Genomic DNA, 18,139 nt, shown 5'->3' on the forward strand with positions numbered 1-18,139 from the left:
CTGGTAAAGTTGAAAATTGTTTTAAGTTTTAATGTTGCTTAGTATGAAGGCAGTGCTTGTGTACCTGCTAGAGAAAAAAGAAAAACCTCCTGGCTGTTAGAACATAGTTTATTGTTTAAGTATAGGGGTGTGTGACTTAACACCTGCCTGTGTGGACTTAGGTTTCGTTTATAATTTGCTATCTTATTGTCTCAAAAAGTCTGTTCTGTCAGTCTTATAGTCTCTATTTTAACAGTAATGCTGGTCAGGTGCTGTGCCTAAACCATAGAAGGGAACGAGTAGAATAAGGCCTGTCTAACCTCCCAACCCATCATGGATGGGATCAAAGTTTGTTTGTTTGTTTTGTTGTTGTTTATTTGTTTTAGTTTTTGAGACAGTGTCTCGCTCTGTTTCCTAGGCTGGAGTGCAGTGTTGTGATCTCAGCTCACTGCAACCTCCGTCTCCTGGCTTCAAGCAATTCTTGTGCCTCAGTCTCCCAAATAGCTGGGACCACAGGCATGTGCCACCAATGCTCAGCAAAGTTTTGTATTTTTAGTAGAGACAAGATCTCATCATGTTGGCCAGGCTTGTCTTAAACTCATGGCCTCAAGTGATCCACCTACCTCAGTCTCCCAAAGTGTTAGGATTACAAGTGTGAGCCACCATGCCTGACATAACTGGGAATTAAGTTTTTAAGGTTTCATTTTTCTTTGGAAAAGTGAGGGACCCATTTCATCTGTGGGGTCTTAGGATTTTATTTTTTTAGTTTATATCTTCCTTGTTTTTTGTTAGCATATGCCAGAGGCAGTATCAATGACCAACCTTTAATTTGTCCCATATCATTGCCCTGCTCCATCCCATCCACTGTTGGAACTCCTATTGCTAACTGACTTAGAGTCAAAAGACTGATAGACAATGAATCATTCTAATCCAAATGGGAATGGAGGTGGCCAGGTGCTCATTAATCCTTAGAACGTTTTAAACTAACATAAGAGCCAAAAACCAAAAGCCAAAAAGCAAGATTATAAAATTGACTTAGTTCTATGTGTTGAGCCATCAGCTGTTTAGGCACCTATGTGCCCATATTTGATTTGGAATGTCTGAACTAATTTTATCCCACAAAACTGGCCCTTGCAATCTCATGCACCCACCTTCTGAGATTGTCCCTGGGATTAAAAGGAGGATGATTAATATTGTATAGCTTTAACAGCAGCATGTCGGCAATATAAAACACATTAGCCCAGTAGAATTGAACAGTTTTAAAATTCTGAAGATATTAGGTAGAAAGAGAAAGGCAATCTTTGTTGTTTTATTCAATTTCTGTAAGCTGTAAATAGTTCAAAAAGAAAAAAACTGTTTTCTTGATTGTAGAATGCAAAAACCACAAAGAATTGGCAACATTTTAAACAAAAAGGTCATAACCCCTGCCTTGTTTTGATAAGACAGGAAAAGGAAGCTCACAGGTAGCTAAACATTTCATTTTTTTAGCATAAAGAATTTAGATAGAAGCAAATTAACAAGTCTTCATGTTTTTACATATAGTTCTGTCCCTGTGTCTCATTAAAGCAGTTTATTTTGATTGTCACTCTTTCCTGGGCCTGAAGATGTGGCTTTGGTTAATTTTGGTGGCAACATTCAAGATTTAGCAGCAGTCTGTGCCTTTTTAGATGAGATGGATATACCCAGAAGTCAAAACCCTGTAACTTAACAGCACAGGATTCATTAATAGCACCTGATAAAGACCCTTTCAAGGGGCTGGAGGTAGTGATACTGGAGTCCATGTCCTGACTGGAAGTTATAAAAATAGTCTACAACCTTGCAGTGATTAATTTTTATAGCTTTGTAATAAGTCAACGGCTTAGTTTAGAATTTTGGTTTTGAAGATGTTAATCAAAGATATTAAAAGACTGAAAACATTTAATTAAAACAGAATCATAGGTTATTGTAAAACAATAGTCATTCATTTGGCTGAGTTATAGTTAAAAGATCTTAAAGGCCATGCAGATAGTTACATGAATGTAAAAACCATAAACATTTTAAATCTCAGTTTTCCTAAGTAATCAAAAACCTAATAAAGACAATGTAGTAATTATCTTGGTAAAATGTAAAATCGTGTTTTTTAAGCTGGTTATCATAAAGGCAATAGAAAACTTTCTGCAGTGTGAGTGCTTCTACTTACGAGAAGCCTATTTAGATAACATAGAAGTCAAACCTGATGAAATGAGTACTTAAATTTAATCAGGTATAGGAAAAGTGTGTTTAAGGTTATGAGTATCGCAGTGAAATACGTGACTCTTTGTAACTGCATGATTTTTCTGAAAACTTTAGACATAGTAACAAAAGCAAGAGTATAGAATCAAGTTATGATGGAGGAAAACATTGATTTTTCTAGTCCTTCAGGATAAAATATTTCAGCATCAGGCCACAACAATAGTTATGACCAGAGGAAAAAAGTTGCAGGAACTGACAAAAACATTGAAGAAAATAGTTATAATCTTAGGCTTTCTGAAGGGGCGAAAAAGCTGAAAGCAAAGAGATACACAAAAGTTGAATTTCTGAGATATGAATCTGAGAAGTTTTCAAAAGAATTAAGTTACAAAATTAAAAATTAAAAGCTCTTATAATTTTGTTAAGCTTAAATCAATACCTTAAGAAACCTTGTTTTAACATATTACAATATAATAATACTATCATAAATAATTTCCCTTTAATTATAAGCTTAATCATATACAACATTTCTTTCATAAAATACCTTCCACGAACCATAATATGACTTATAAAGACCAACTACAACTTGGTTGGATGTTTTCGATTCATCCTATATTTCCTCTTTTTAAAATAACTAGTCGTTTTATTTAGCAGAAAAATTTACCATAAAAGATTCCCTTTCATACAAAATTATTCTCTTTTCTTTATAATCTTTATTACCAAAACTACATCTTTATTGCTACAGCTCTTTTCACATCTCACTTTCCTATTTTCTGGTTCACTTTTCCCTTATTTTTCTTTTTCTTTTTTTTTTTTTTTTTTTGAGATGGAGTCTCCCTCTTTTGCCTAGGCTGGAGTGCGGTGGCGCGATCTCGGCCCACTGCAAGCTCTGCCTCCCAGGTTCACACCATTCTCCTTCCTCAGCCTCCTGAATAGCTGGGACTACAGGCGCCCACCACCATGCCCGGCTACTTTTTTGTATTTTTAGTGGAGACGGGGTTTCACCGCGTTAGCCAGGATGGTCTCGATCTGCTGACCTCGTGATCCGCCCGCCTCGGCCTCCCGAAGTGCTGGGATTACAGGCGTGAGCCACCGTGCCCGGCCCTCTTTTACCTTATTTTTCAAATAACTTTTATATAACTTTCAAATTATATACCATTATTCTTTTTCTCAATAAGAACATAACTTACAGAATTATATATTACTTAGAATTATTATTCTTAGTAATCTTAACTGTTGATAAAAACCTAGGAACTAAGAAATTCTGAAGTGTTTATGAGATGGTAGCATTTTATAGATAAAACAACGCCACAATTCTTAAAAACATGTTTCTCAACTTTAAAACCGTTTTTTAATTGGAAATGACCCAGACATACAATGAGTATTTATTATTCAATTCAAAGTAACGTTAAGATCTTAAATTACACAAAAAGTTACCTACAAGCATTAATCCCATTTACATGTACTCAATTTTTTGAATAGTTTCCCTAGAATTTCTCTGAAAATTGAGATATTAGACAAAGCTAGCCATTATTTAAAGTTATTTCTCTGTTAACCATTTTTAAAGCCTATAATCATCAATTGTTTCCCTAAGAACCTTAAAGTTAAACACATAGGCATTTTGCCAGTAACTCAGAAGATTCAGTTGTTTTCATTGAACCACAATTCTAAATTATTCTTGCTTGTCAAAAAGATCACACAAAGATTATTCTGGTTTTGGCTGGGTTTATAATCTTGTAATCTTTGTGCCAAACCTTGACTCCTTGAAATATCTAGCAGAGACAAATATAAAATACTTAACACAGACAAAAATGTATGCTAACAATTTTGAATATATTTTCTAAATTTTTATTTTACCAATAATTTTAAAACCATCTTATTTATTAAAGATTCACTAAAGTCTTGTGAATTTGAAAAGCATTTGGACTTATTTACTTAATTTGTATGTGCTCTTTTATTTGTATGTCAATTTGTTACTATGTAGATACAGCAAATAAAATAATACATATATATAATAAAAACATACCTAAATGCATATATACACACACAAATAAGGACTTGAATTTTTTTTCCCCTTGGAACTCTAGCCATGAGATAGCAATTCACAGGTTTACATGAGATAGCCGGATCCAAATGGTATTTCTGTCAAAATTGGGACCTGTTTATATGTTTAAACTTGGTTTGCCATTATAGGTAATCAAGTGAAGACTGTGGACTAAAATTCTGGGTAAAATAGTTTCTATGGCAGTTTGATTTTAAAACCTCTTTTACCTTTTTTTTTAGTTTTAGTTTTTAATGTTTATATATTAGCTAGAACTGGATGAACTATATAAGAAAAACAAAATTTTCAAGTAACATTGAATTATTGAGTTTTATCTCAACACTAGTAGCTTAATAACAATGGATTTAAAATAGGCAGAAAAGAAAAGAGAAATAGAGATGTTTGGAAGACTCTACTTAACTATAATTACAGATTAACTATTTGAGCTCTGAATTTTTCTTACTGTAATTTGTCCATTAGTTTTTAAATGTGTATAAAAGTAGGCCATAAAAAGTTGGAGTCCCAGAAAACCCGACATGCCTTTAAACTTGCCCATGTTTTTAAACATGTAAGTCCAGGTTCCACAAAAACAACCGACATAAATGCAAATGACCAATTCTCAAATTAGGTAATAGTCCAACAACTATTCCTCTCTGCAACAAGGTACCCCAATCAAATACACAGAGTAGTTTATTCTAAGGAAAAGCCTAAGTGGAAGGAAAGACACTTGCCAGTTGTGCATACTAGAGTGATTTACCCAGTCTTGGAGCCTGTGGACTCCATCAGACACCGCATTTCCTTATACCAACAAGGCATTGCAGGCAGTAATGACACGAAGGGGAAGAAAGGGAGAATTCCTAAGGCAAAATGTTCTTAACAGCTGCTGCTATGTCCCTAGTCATGAGCAGCAGGCACTCATGAATGGTTTCCTATTTGCCCCATAGCATGAATGGTTAACCCCTGGCACGCTGCTGTGGTCAATTGCTTGGTCCATTGGAAACACAGCAGGCTGGAAAACTCAAGCCACACAGTCCCACATTGTATGCCATTAAATTGTAATTGAACCTAGGTTCTGTGATTTGCCACTTCAAAGCCAAGCACAAGAGATAAGAGTTGGTGGAAAGACAAGCAGGTTTATTCAGAGAGCCAGAAAAATGAGAAGATGGTGAACTAGCATCCTACAATATCACCTTAGGTCAGTACACATTTCAGGCTCTTTTTATGTTAAGGGCAGGAGGAAGAAGAGAGAGTTGCAGTCAAGAGATGACCAACAACTGCCCACATCTGGGCACCAGCAAGCATCTGAAAAGATTGGGAAATCATTTGTCCTTGGTCAGATCACAATGCTCCTATAAATCTTTAACAAAACATAGTTAGTTGCTTACCTAATTTCCCTTTAATCCCAGAGTGAGTTTTAAAAACTACATGATTGCTGTTTTTGCATATCATCTCAATTCTCTAAAACTACCCTAGCTTACATGCAGGAATAGGTAAAGGCCGATTAACCAAAATGGAGGTAACATAATAGTTAGTTCTTTAACTGTTTCACTGTTACAGGCTTTTACAGGATAAAGACAGGACAGGCAGTTGATTTAAAGTTACGTCACATACTTAACATCTATCAATAGTGGCTGGCATCCTATTGGTCTAGAATTAAATCCCGATTTGTGAGAATGTGCTACAGGCCTTCTATCTGGTTTTCTACAACACCAAACATTTTCAGGTCTTAGGAACTTTAAACTTGGTTCTCTCTCTTCCTTAACTTTCCATCCCTTCTAACCCTATCATCAGTATAACCAGCCAACTCAGTTCTTCCAAAGGGATGCAAAGGTGCATGTAAGCACTTACTTGCATGCTTGTATGCGTGTGCACACACTGGTACACTTGTGTCAAGACTTGCTTCCCCAATGTTTAAAATGGTACCTGTAATGTATGACCCATTCAATAAGTACTTGTTTAATAAATGATGTAATGAATGTTTTTGAATAAATGAGTATGCTTAAGCAGACAGAAGACTCTTGGGAGTAGAGGGTAGCATTGAGTATGTTGTTTAAAATATTTGGAGGGCTTTATCTTAGAAAATCTATTAAGTGGCTTTGGTGAGATACCAAGCTGCAGAATTAGAAAAAAAAACTAAAGCTACCAGGTCAAAGTTTAGCTAAATATTTGGGAAAGTTTCTAAGTGGAATAATTACTTGAATAATAGATTACTGCTTGAAATACTGATTTTTTTGGTCATTATATACGTTAATAAACCTAATTTCTTTGTTTCATAGGAACACTTTTATTTTCACTTCCTAAAGTCTCTGAAATTGGAATGCCTCCTTCATGTGATGGTGTCTTAAAATTGCTATTGTAGTTGTTACTTTCCATGAATTCCTGACCATCAGACAGTGTCAGCATTAAACTTAAGAATACTTATCACTGGATTGAAAGATAATTGTAGAGTCACCCCAGGCATTAAATGGGGCTGTGGAAATAGGAAGGGAGGTGGTGATCCGATGTATAGTAGAAGTCCTGAAATAGGTTAGTGATGCTGTCTTGCCAATACTTTTGATAACCAGAAAATTATTTTGAGTGAAAAAAATATAAAAAATAAGCATTTGAATCTTTAGTTAATTCAAATAAATAAGGAGCTGGGAGTATAGAAGTTTTAGAATTGTGTAACCAATTATTTTGTTTTTATTTTCCTTTGATGTTATTCAAAGGTAATGTATAAAAAATGATGACTACTTAAGTCTAGACAAAGGCTTTAATAAATATAGAACTTAAATTCTGGGAAAATACTGTATCAAAGTTTAATTGGCAGTGTCTGTTTTTTATCTTTCAAATGGTAAATAAACTAATACTTCAATAGCAATCAATTTAATCTTATATTTTACGAAGTATGATTTAGGTTCTATACTGTGCTACCATCTAAAAAGGGTGGTGAAGAGCATACACTTAAATTAGATGGATAATTAAAAGTTAACATATTAAAATTCTATTTTAACCTTACCTTTCTTTGCTTATGTGTTATGGATTGAATTTTGGCCCACAGAAATATATGTCAAAGTCTTACCCTAGGAACCTGTGAATATGAGCTTCCCTGCAAGTAGTCTTTGTAGATAGAATTAAATTATAATAAGCTTATGTTCAACTAAGGTGGGCCCTAATGTAATGTAACTGGTGTCCTTATATGAGAACAGACACAGGGGAAACACCATATGAAGACACAATGACAAAGAGGAAAGATAACTATGTGAAGATGGAGGCAGAGATTGGAGTTACGATGCCAAAACCCAAGAAATGTCTGGGCTACCAGAAGCTGGAAGGGGAGAAGGAGGACCCTTCCCTAAAGGCTTTGGAGGAAGGATGACCCCATTGAGAGCTTGATTTTGGAATTCAAATCTCAAGAACAAATTTCCATTGCTTTAAAATCTGCATTAGTTTCCTAGGGCTGCCATGACAAAGTATGATAAACTCTGTGGCAAGGGCCATACTCTATTGCAGGCTCTAGGAAAGACTCTCTTTCATGCCTCTCTCCTAGCTCTGGTGTAACCAACAATCCAAGAAGTTTGTCAGCTTGCAGCTTTAAAACTCCAATCTCTGTTGTCACATTCTCCCTCTATGTCTTCACATTGTCTTATAAGGAGACAATTCATATTGGATTAAGGGCTCATCCTGTTCCAGTATGACCCCATCTTAACTAATTACATCTGCAACCACCCTATTTACAAATATGATTATATTCTGAGGCACTAGATATTAGGACATCAATATGTCTGTTCGTAGGACATTATTCAACTCATAACACTAAGTTCACAAGAAAAGTTATTTTCTGTTTTAGCTAGGTAAAAATCACAGTAGTGTACCTTTAGTTTCATTATATTGAAAACAGTTTCTTGTAAACACCTTTTAATTCATGTTATTAGACAAAATGCTGATTTGTGGTTGCAAAGTGTCTAAATTGTGTATTCTGAGTCTTAAGCACTCACAAATGTAAAGAATGTTATTTCGTCAGGAGTCTGACACATTAATTTCATTATGATATATATTTCACTGTTCCTATTAGGAAGAATAATATAAAGACCATTTTTAGGACTCTGGAACTTTAATATCTGTGTTAATTATTCATTCAATATAGTCATAATCTTAACTAGTCTTTTAAAAATGAATATTTTAAAATAGACAATACAAAAATTACAGCTATATACTTTTTAAAAACAGTCATATTCTAATCTAATTACAATAAACTGCCAACTCAATGCCATTAACAGCCTATTCTGAGTTGAACTAACAATTTTTAAAAGTTAAGTTGTCCTCTTGGTGTCCATTTATGTTTCCAATGATGATAGTTTAGACACCTAGAACTCACCTTTGTACTGTTTCTTCCTTCCCTGATAAGTTATTAAATGATTTAATTTTTCAATGTTGTTCTCGGTAAATGCCATGTTTGGTATAATGGAATACATGAACCTGTCCTATCATGAGTTAGTAATTTAATTAAAAGTATGTAGTTTGTGTGTTTAAACATGTGTGCGTGTGTTTCTGTGTGCATGCAAGGACAGGTTTGATCGCTAGTTATACCCATAGTAGGAATGAAAAAGGGCATTTTATTTTAAAAAAAAGAACTTAGAGTAGTTGTTTTATGGTTGAGACACCACAGATTTTCCTTCCAGTAGCCCTATCACAATTCAAAATGTTCTAACATCTAATTGGAACATGCCATCTGTTAACCAGGAAGGAAATTATTTGTGACACATCTATCAATTCATTTGTCAAGTTTGGGATGAAGAAAAATCGTTAGTGTAATTCTAAATACTTTGCTGGGGTTGACATCCAATGTAATTAACAGCAACATTCTAAGAAGCCTCCTCAGTTTTAACTCTGTTTCTTGCTTCCTTTAAGATCAATTCCTCTTCTACCATAGAAAAGGAAAATATAGTTTCTTTCCATTAATAATGAGACAGAACCTCGTGTGAGAAAGGCACAGACCTTTTAAGAGAATGATTAAACTGTGATAAAGGAATCTTAAAAGATTAACTGCAACGGAATGCCATTTTGTAGTCTAGAAAGACGTAAGGATCTAGCTACATCTCTAAACTCTTGCAGAGTGGAAAGGCCTTTCAATAAATTGAAAAGAGAACTGACAACACTTTCTCTGACTGCCTGTTGTGAAAAACTAAGGCCTAAGATGATTGTACTCAAGGTTCAAGGACTTAATCTGCTCCAATGAGCCTCTATTAATCTGGCATTAAATAAGCTAAAGTCTACTTTTCCCAATCCAGAAATAAAGGTGCTAGTCACATTATAATCTGTCCCATAAACTAGAGAATACTGAATGCATTTTGATTAATATTTATTTCGTAAGTACACTCTTTCTATGTAATGTCAAGATAGGACCTCATAAATTGCTAGTTTTCCTTGGAAATAAGGACATAAGTAGAATATTCATATAGCATTTATTTTCCTTGGATATTCTTATTTAAGTGCACCAAATATACACGACGCTAAGCCTTTACTATTCTAGGGAGGTTTATTCACAAAGTAAACTATGAGAGTAAGATATCCTATTAGTAAATTACAACTACTGTGGTGTAAATATCTGTGTCCCCTCAAAATTCACATGCTAAAATCCTAACCCCTGAGATAATGGTATTAGCAAGTGGGGCTTTGGGGAGGTAATTAGGTCATTAAGACTCTGCTGGTGTCTTAATCTTGGTCTTCCAGCCTCTGGAACTGTGAGAAACAAATTTCTGAGTGTATAACCTACCTGTTCTATGATATTTTATTATAGTAGCTTAAATTGCCTAATCCATCAACCATACTCAGTGTATACCAAGGATTTAACTTGTTCTGTGGATTTGCAGAGACAAAACATGAGTTAATGAGTGGAATCCATGGGCAAACACGTTTAAGAAGAGAAGGACTTTATATCAGGCTGCTTAAAAGAGAAAGACTTTCTTTCCAAGAGACTGAGTTCTTAAGAGTGGACTTTTCTGTTCATATTCCCAGCACTGATTTTCTTTTTCTTCTTCCAATAGCCTCTAAGTTTTGGAGAAGGTCTATGTGGTTACTAGGATGTCAACTTACTCCTCCAGGTATAAACGTGTAATCAAGATTAAGCAATCGGCTGGGTGCAGTGGCTCACACCTGTAATCCCAGCTCTTTGGGAGGCTGAGGCTGGGGGATCACCTGAGGTCAGGAGTTTGATGCCAACCTGAACAATATGGTGAAACCCCGTCTCTCTTAAAAATACAAAAATTAGCTGGGTGTGGTGGCAGGTGCCTGTAGTCCCAGCTACTCAGGAGGCTGAGACAGGAGAATTGCTTGAACCCAGGAGGCAAAGGCTGCAGCGAGCCAAGATCGTACCACTGAACTCCAGCCTGGGCAAAAGTGTGAGACTGCATCACCAAAAAAAAAAAAAAAAAATTAAGCCATCAATGCACTTCATTCATGTGTATAATTATTGGCTTATGTTTGGCAAGTAACAGAATCAGTCTCAGGATCTGTTCTGGAACTTTTATGACAAATGTGCTCTACTTTTTCATCAATATGACAATATGATCAATATGTATGATAGGAGAATGTCTGAAACTATTGGAAATATGCTTGCTACAGAGTGCAAGGAGAAGGCAATATGAGGATGAGGGTAGAGGAAAGAGGAAAGACAGGAAAGAAAAACATAAGAAAGAAACTGGAGGCCTGATGCCATGGTGCGCCTCTGGATCAAATAATACCTGAAATAAGCCATATCTCTGAACTTAGTGACTACATCAGCAAGTAAATTTCCAATTTGTCTCTATGTGAGTTTGAGTGAAGCTTTGTGTCACTTGAAACCAAAAGCAAACTAATATAACCTGACACTTGACTTGCAGACATGTAGGCTGGGACAGAGATTCTTAAAATTAGCATCATAACAGACTGTTGTGTTGGAGGGAAATTGCTACAATTATAATTTGAATCACTAAAATTCAGAAACCTTTCTTTTTAAAATAAATAAAATTTAGCGTTTTTATATAAAGATATAGCTATCATTTAGATGTAAAAGGAGTATTTTAATAATCTTGGCAAGAATTGCATATAACTCAAAACTTTTTCTTTTCATTGCCTCAGCTCTTGAGTCTATGTGTGTTTGTTATGCCTGTGAATATCTTATCATGTATGGTGGAGAGAAACATAGCAGCTGAAAATGAGTGATCTAGAAGACTGTTTCTGGAGAATGTTTCAAAGGTGATGGAGCTATGAGCTGAAAACAGAAGGCACTGGACAAATAACCTCTAAAGGCCATACAACCCCTGAGACGTGATTTGACAATAACTGCATTTCAAATTAAATATCAGAAACTGGAATTCTCTTTTTGTTTGTTTGCATGTTTTGCATTAAATAAATCATTTTTATTTTTATTTTGTGTTTCTAAAGTGTCTCATTTCTGAAGATAGTAATGACCACACATAAAAGTTTTACTTCCTTTTACCTGGCTGTGAAAGTACTTCAACATCTTAGCCTATATGTATTTAAAAAAATAATAATAATAATAAAAATAAGGGCTGGGCATGGTGGCTTATACTTGTAATCCCAGCACTTTGGGAGGCCAAGGTGGGCAGATCATGTGGTAAGGAGATTGAGACCATGCTGGCTAACATGGTGCAACCCCGTCTCTACTAAAAATACAAAAACAAAACTAGCCGGGTGTGGTGGCAGTCACCTGTAGTCCCAGCTACTCGGGAGGCTGACGCAGGAGAATGGCGTGAACCCAGTGTGTCTGGACTTTATTCCTTCCGGTGGGTTCTTGGTCTCGCTGACTTCAAGAATGAAGCCACAGACCTTTGCGGTGAGTGTTACGGCTCTTAAAGATGGTGTGTCCCGAGTTTGTTCCTTCAGATGTTCATATGTGTCCGGAGTTTCTTCCTTTCAGTGGGTTCGTGGTCTCACTGACTTCAGGAGTGAAGCTGCAGATCTTCACGGTGAGTGTTACAGCTTTTAAAGGTGGCACGTCTGTACTGTTTGTTCCTCCTGGTGGGTTCGTGGTCTTGCTGACTTCAGGAATGAAGCTGCAGAACTTCTTGGTGAGTGTTACAGCTCAAAAAGGTAGTGCAGACCCAAAGAGTGAGCAGCAGCAAGATTTATTGTGAAGAGTAAAAGAACAAAGCCTCCACAGCGTGGAGGGGGACCGGCAGGGTTGCACTGCTAGCTTGGGTGGCCAGCTTTTATTCCCTTATTTGGCCCCGCCCACATCCTGCTGGGTCCATTTTACAGGGTGCTGATTGGTCCATTTTACAGAGCGCTGATTGGTGCGTTTACAATCCTTTAGCTAGACACAGAGTGTTGATTGGTACGTTTTTACAGAGGGCTGATTCGTGTGTTTACAATCCTTTAGCTAGACACAAAGTGCTGACTGGTGCGTTTATAATTCTCTAGCTAGGCAGAAAAGTTCTCCAAGTCCCCAGTGGACCCAGCAGGTCCAGCTGGCTTCACCTCTCACCAGAAGGTGGAGCTTGCAGTGAGCCAAGATCACGCCACTGCACTTCAGCCTGGGTGACAGAGCGAGACTCCATCTCAAAATAAATAAATAAAAGGTTCAATTTATTTTAATATCTTAGTTCAACATTTGGGTTAATTAATTAAGCTTGCTGTGACTTAATATAAATGCAATTATGATAATACTTTTCTTAAAGGTTTTTAATGAGTTTTGACTAAGATCATCCATGTAAACTATTTAGCTTGGTGTGTGGCACATATGGAGCACTCAGTGATTACTTCTATTGGCCTGAAATAAATCTGATGCAACGTATGACTTAAATGACATTGATTTATTCTAAACTCTTCCAATATATGCTGAGACTGTAGAATACAATCAGTAGTAATATATAATATTTATATATTACAAATTCCAAAGCATTTTGACATACATAATTTTTTTCTGCATAAAAATGAATTTAGCATCATTATTTACAACTAACAAACAAGAAAATTGAGGCTCAGGTAAGTAATGTGATCCCCCTCATCACCATTCATTCACACACACAGAAAATGAAAAGTTCAGGACCTAAATCTAGGCCTTCTGACACTAAGCACATTATTCTTTCTGCTATAACTTTATTATATTTGGTCATCATAACTCTTTTACCTGAAAAAGCTCAGAATGTATCTGTACCAACATGTCACATGCATACTGATAAAGAAAAGGAATATTGAACCATCTTGGAAGTTGGTAGGAAACCCATGCCTGATAAATAATCAAGAATAAATATGAATGACTACAAGCGGGATCTAATGAATTTAATGTACATATTCTTTTTAAAACAATCTTAAAAATATGGTGCCTTTAATTATTGGCCAGTTTTCCCTTGCATGGGACTTGATTAAAGAATATATGAGGGTTAGGTATAATCAAATTATAATTATCATATTTTACATTAGAATAAGGCTTTCCATATTGATGGCCCTTTTTTCTGAGATAAGGTCTCACTCTTTTGTCCAGGCTGGAGTGCAGTGGCACAATTACAGCTCACTGCAGCCTCAACCTCCTGGCCTTAAGTGGTCCTCCCAACTCAGTTTCCCAAGTAGCTGGGGCCACAGGTGTACACCACCACACCAAGCTGATTTTTGTTGTTGTTGTTATATTTATTGTAGAGACAGGGTTTCACCGTGTTGTCCAGGCTGGTCTGGAACTCCTGGGTTCAAGCAATCTGCCCACCTTGTCCTCTCAAAGTGCTGGGGTTATAGGTGTGAGGCACCACATTTGGCCTTTTATGACTATTTTATATGTTTTCTCTCATATTTTTAATTTGTAGATTTGCTCTACAGTATGTTATACAAATGTAAAAGTTATCATTTTTAGATTAAGCAATATGAACAGTTTTATTTAACATTTCTTATAAATAATTTGTATTTTACTGAGAAATATCCAGATTTGCAGCAGACTGTATTTTGGTGTAAGGAAATGTCGAGTAGCTAATAATACACTGTAGAGATGTATTTTGGGGCTGTCTGGATTTGATGTGTAGGAATGGGTATGTTTTAGTGAGTACAAGTACAGTTTAAGGTAAAATATTTGGAAAGGTAATCCAAGCTCTACCACAATGATTAAGCTTTTTATCTCTCACAAGACTAATCAAAGAGAATGTTGATGGTATTATTATTCACCTGCTCGTTTGCTCATTTATGCAACTCACTTATTAGTATCATAGAAAATATAGTCGCTCAGGACGTATTCATTACAATATAGCCAGTGGTAGTGTCTCTGCCAGTTGCCACTGTGCACACAGTTTCATGCAACCAGATTTTGTGACTAAGAAATCAATACGGTGAATTGCTAGGGAGCTAGGACTCCAGCTAGAAAGGGGAAAATTTACAGTTCTGGGTTAGTGAATAAATTTAGTTTGAAACCAGTAAGGTCCTCGTTCAAATTTTCACCTTCAATCATTAAGGGTGATGCATTTCATAATAATGATTTTAGGACTTTTCTGAAGTAATATAGGGAACAATGGAGGTATGTATGCATTGAGGATGTCAACTAAGGCATATTGGTTAACTAATCTGACTTAATTCTAATACATTTTGCAATGTCTTTATGAATCAAAAGCTGAGCCTATAGAATTTAGTGGAAGGATTTCCTGGTATCTCTGACAACGTCTATTAAATCTTATTCATGGGGCTGTAAATGGCTATTAAAAATCATTGTGCAATAAATGCTTCTTTTTTTCTTTTTCTTAATTTCCTACTAATTTTGTTATGCACACAGGCTTCCCAAAAAACTATTCAAGGAGACATCAGTAGCAAACTTTCATTAAATCCCTCAAATATTTAAAGTATCTGAAGGCTCTTTTCTTCACTTACTAGAAGCTGCTGTGCAACATTGGCTGCACAGATGTTTTTCCTCTCCATGTTGTCATGATTAGAAAACTTCAGCCCTGCTGCAAGGAAGCAGAAGTGATAAGGAATCCTTCAGTCAGTAAATTGCTTTATGAGGTATAAGTGTGTCTGTATAATAGGGAATTATGCCAATGAGAGTGCCATTAAAAACAAAAGGTTTGAAAAAAAGAAAAAGAAAACACAAAATTGACAGTTAAATAGTAAACTCTGTGGTGCTTAACACAAGAAAAAAAATGAATTTCTCTCTAAAACCAAAAGACTTTTTAGCGTTTGCTTCCTGCTTCTAAATATATTGAAAGTATCGTATGAGTCATTGCACAAACTGTTGCAAACTGCCTTAAGGCAACTGGAGTCTGTACTTCTATGAAGTTATTTTCAAGAGAGAATTAGTAAGCACCAACAATATTTTAGGTGAATGAAGCGTACCCATGCTCCCCACACCTCCAGGTTAAAAGTGTAAGCCTAAAGAATAAATTGTCTGATTAAAGCAAACATTTACAAAATAAATATTAACCCAACTGCTGGGTGAAGTTTCCTCATTTTGTCCTTTCGGGTGCTCTGTTCCTATGGCAGATGGAACAAATCTCCATAGACGATGTTTTGTGATGTATAGTTAGCATCTAGCAGGCAGGAACTTCCACAGGTGAACAATACGTTTAGTTAGGAATCAAACGTTGTGATACATCCTTGAGAGTAAAAGAATGGAGGTTTACTGAATTCTTTTTTTTTTTTTTTTTGAGACGGAGTCTCGCTCTGTCGCCCAGGCTGGAGTGCAGTGGCGTGACCTCAGCTCACTGCAAGCTCCGCCTCCTGGGTTCACGCCATTCTCCTGCCTCAGCCTCCCGAGTAGCTGGGACTACACGCACCCACCACCACGCCCGGCTAACTTCTTATATTTAGTCGAGACGGAGTTTCACCGTGTTAGCCAGGATGGTCTCAATCTCCTGATCTCGTGATCCACCCGCCTCGGCCTCCCAAAGTGCTGGGATTAGAGGCCTCAGCCACCGCGCCTGGCGGAGATTTACTGAATTCTTATCCTGTGTTAGGAGACGCCAACTAGGAGACGCCTTCAAAATATTTTCAGCCAATCTACAATAATAGATAAATAGACAAAACTAATAGACACCTTCAAAATATTTTCAGCCAATCTGCAATAACCTGAATACCTTTAATTTTACCAGAGGTATTCCATTTCTGATACTCTCATCATAACAACAAGCTATTATTTTTACTGTTTAAAATCCATTTTTGAGCATTCATTATAGTAATTAGGAAAACATTGGATTTTCATTGATAAATGGATGACAGATTGCTTGTGGATACTGCTTTCTTTATAGCATATTAGTTGCTCTGGATTATCGCTTAACCTAAATTGCCCACACAAAACTTGACTAAGTAGTAAGTCATATATTTCAAAATAAATTGTAGACACTACAAAAAGCTTCCCCAGTTTTAAACTGAGAAATGTGATTATGGTGACACGGCCAAGAAAAAGGGCTAATAATTAGTTGAAACATATGAAAGACTAAGAAGCTTGAATCCTAAATAATAAAACTCTAAGCTAATTCATGATCTCTTCTGCTGATTCAAAAAATAATGTAGTATTGTTAAAAGCATAAGAACTAGGAAATTGGCCAGGTTCGGTGGCTCACGCCTGTAATCCCAGCACTTTGGGAGGCCGAGGCGGGCAGATCACCTGAGGTCGGGAGTTCGAGTCCAGCCTGACCAACATGGAGAAACCCCCGTCTCTACTAAAAATACAACATTAACTGTGTGTGGTGGTGCGCGCCTATAATCCCAGCGACTCAGGAGGCTGAGGCAGGAGAATCGCTTGAAGCCGGGAGGCGGAGGTTGCAGTGAGCTGAGATTGTGCCATTACACTCCAGCCTGGGCAACAAAAGCGAAACTCCGTCTCAAAAAAAAAAAAAAAAAAAAAAAAAACACCTATGAAATCGCGATAGTAGAATGGATTCCATGAACTTTAGCAACTCACTACCCCCAAACTCAGTTTCCTCACTTGTGAAATGGGTTGAAATTCTCACCTTTCAAGATTGTTGTGAGAATTAGATATCAACAGAATGACCTTTAAGACAGCGGTTGGTCCCACAGGCTCTATAGACATATTTCCCTTCCTTTGGAGTAGACAAAACTGATACCACACCTGATAATTCAGAACGCATAAAAATTATTGCTGAGTACCAACAGAATAAGAAGTGGTTCCAAGAAACTTGATGGGTGAACATAAGAAAACACCAAATTAGAAATTGTATTGAGTTGGATAAAAATCATAACCTTTTCAATTTTAGGTTATCACAAGAATTAGAGCAACTTAGACATGAGAGCTGCGTGTTTCAATGAACTGTAATGGGAGAGGTAATGCATTTAATTCTGAAGGACTTTGAACCACAATGAATCAATGTGGCTCTCCATTGTAAATGGCTTAAATTTTGCTTGCTGACAATTTTATTATTAATAAATCCGTTTTAAACATGAGAGTACAGATATCTCTGACATACTAATTTAATTTCCTTTTGATATATACTAGGAAATGTGATTGTTGGATCATAAAACAACTCTATTTTTAATTATTTGAAGTACTTCTATATTTTTTTCTATAATGGCCTTACTAATGAACATTCCCACCAACAGTGTATAAGAGTTCCACTTCGTCCACATCTATGCCAGCATTTGTTATTTTTTCTTTTTATTCATGACCATTCTAAGTGAGATGATATCTCATTGTGGTTTTGATTTGTGTTTCCCTGATGATTACTGCTGAGAATGTTCTGACATCCCTGTTGGTCATTTGTTTGTTTTCTTTTGAAAAAATGTCTATTTGGGTCTTTTGCCTATTTTTAAATCAGATTATTTGTTTTTCTGCTATTGAGTTAATTATATTCTGAATATTAACTCCTTGTCAGATGGATAGTTGGCAAATATTTCCTCCCATTCTGTAGGTTTTCTCCTTACTCCATATATATATATATATATATATATATATATATATATTTTTTTTTTTTTTTTTTTTTTTTTTTTTTTTTTGCTTTGCAG

This window comes from Pongo pygmaeus, chromosome 9 (genome assembly GCF_028885625.2).
Source record: "Pongo pygmaeus isolate AG05252 chromosome 9, NHGRI_mPonPyg2-v2.0_pri, whole genome shotgun sequence".
NCBI classification, from domain to species: Eukaryota; Metazoa; Chordata; class Mammalia; order Primates; family Hominidae; genus Pongo; species Pongo pygmaeus.